Below are 2,614 nucleotides of genomic sequence, written 5' to 3'. Positions count from 1 at the left end.
TTTTTCTTTATTGTTATTATTATTATTATTATTATTATTATTATTATTATTATTATTATTACTATTACTACTACTACTAGTATTATTATTATTGCTACTATTATTATTGTTGTTGTTATTGTTACTATTATTGTTGTTTATAATTTGTACAATTAACCTCCTTGTGGTTCAACCCTGATCTTGCCGGGTTATTTATTACTTCGACACTCCTGGATATTACTTGGGAGAAGATATTAATCTTTTAGTCGTGTCAAAGAGGCTCATGCATTTGATTAAAGCTCAATGGATAACCTTCAAAGGAACTCCAAATGTGGGTTCAAACCCTCCACCCAACCATGCTTCAGGTATGGCATAGGTGAATGCATTAGAGGTGGAACGCTCTGAAAACCTCAAAACATTGATGGCAAAAGTTGGATATGAAGAAGATAGTGTGCATTCTCAAGGATAGAGGACAAAGTTCTGCCAAAAGAAGGGAGGATGGAGTCTGCCCCTAATAATCACCTCTGTTTGATCATGTCTGCAAAGTTATTTTGATTTTTTCATATAACTTGTTTTAGTCTTGTTGGCAATTTGACTCTTATTGTCACAAGACTCTATATCAAATTAGGCTTTCTTGTTAATACGATCATATGTTCATAATGTGCCTTCATTTTTTGTTGTTTGATCTATTGAGCACACTTTGTATTCACAAAACCACTACACCAAGAATTCTTTGGTGTTTTCCTTTTTTTCTCTGTCTAAAAAAAGCATGATCCCATGTTTTCACAAGAATTTTTGGAAAATCAAAGTTTTAATATAAAAACAAAAATAAAATTGATGTTTGTTCTAATAAACAAGTTCTGAAAATTTAAGTGATATCCTAATACTTAAAAAAAAACTGAAAGACAACTCGAATACCATGAGATAACATCAAACTTGAGTTTTGACTACATGAATAAACCATTACATATTTGCATATGAGAAAGCAAAGCTTGTCGATTCTGAATGAATGCATTTGAAATGAAAAAAGGTCATCTTTGATCATCCTTCACAATGCTAAAAATCCTTTGTAATCCCCTTTTGAGCCTAATAACTTTGGCTAGGATCACACCCTACACTAGAGGGCAAGTGCAAAAAAGATTCTTAATGACTAAAAGTGCCTAAACAACTCTAGGGGGCATGAAAAAGTCTTCAATGATCGAAAGTACCCAAAAAACGTTGGGGGGCATGAAAGAGTTCAAAAAAGATTTGAGTGTGCCACAAAAATCACTAATGCAATGATGTTTAAAACCAAAAAAAAAAAAAAACCAACATTGAATGGGCATCATAGACCATTTCACAAATCAATTCCAAGGTCTAGAAAATCCATAAAAAAAAATGGTTTGGGATATAAGCATTAGTGATCCTTAGTCTTGAAATACCTGAAACACCTTTTGAGCCAATAAATATTCTTTTTCTTCATAGCCAAGAGCCTAAGCTTGAAACAAGTCATCATTCATGCAAGCAAAATGAATGCTTTGAAACCCTCAAATTAAAGTTTGAAAAACATCGATTCACATTTTCACCAAAAGCAAAACAAAAGTTTTCAACACTTATACAAACCTATCCATGAGAATTGCTTGAATTGTTTAGGACAAGTTTGTTTTAAACAAACATTAAAAGGATTTTTTTTGTTTGGAATAACTTTGAAATTCCAAAAATTCTTCATGAAAACAAGTCCTTGTAAATAACCAAATCTTCTTCCACATAGCTTCATCCCAAAGGAAAACCCAAATTTAAACACTTAGAGACATAATCAAGCCGAAGGGCAATCCACCAAAATAATAAGGCTAGCTTTATGATTCATCTTCTAAGAAAACATGAGATATTGTACATAGCTGACAACCTTTCAGATAAAGGTTTGTGGGCAAAGAAGTATGTTGATGCCTTACCCTCCTAGAGGTCAAGATAACAAGGAATGACTTGAGTAAGCAAGAGCGGAAAGAGCCATCAAAGCTCACTATTAGAGACTCAAGCTTTTGAGAAGATGAAAATCCTACGAAGAAAAAAGGACCTATATTTCTCCATTAAGCCCACATGCATATTGATCATGATGCATTACTTTCATCCCTGACAGATCGGTGTCTCATCGTCACCTCTGTTCATGCCAGCCATTGAGCCCTCAACTCTCACTAGTGTGCTTTTGAGCCTCATCCTCCTTTCGAATGTGCTTTCAAGCCATCTTTCCTTAGGTAGTGTGTTTTCTAACCATACCTTCTTTTCGAGTGTGCCTTGGAGCCCTCACACCTTGGGTAGTGTGTGTTGTAACCCAATTTTGAATTCACTAAGATTTTCTCAAATGTTATTTTATTTTATTAGTCATAAAAAATAAAAAAATAAAGAAAAAAGTTAAAAATATATTTTTCTCGGGTCAACTGCATCTTTCAATCAAAATCGAGTCCATCGGGTCCATACGGGGGGTTAAACCATGTCGACTGGGATAAAAAATGAGTTTCAGGCCATTTCGGGTCAAAACAATCATTTTCGATCAAAACCGAGTCCACCTGGTGACACGACTAAAAGGTTGATGTCTTCTCCCAAGTGCAGGAGTGTCGAAGTAATAAATAACCCGGCAAGACCGGGGTCGAACCACAGG

This window comes from Populus euphratica, unplaced genomic scaffold, assembly GCF_000495115.2.
Source record: "Populus euphratica unplaced genomic scaffold, PopEup_1.0 scaffold27.1, whole genome shotgun sequence".
Taxonomy (NCBI): domain Eukaryota; kingdom Viridiplantae; phylum Streptophyta; class Magnoliopsida; order Malpighiales; family Salicaceae; genus Populus; species Populus euphratica.
This window is presented reverse-complemented; position numbering follows the sequence as displayed.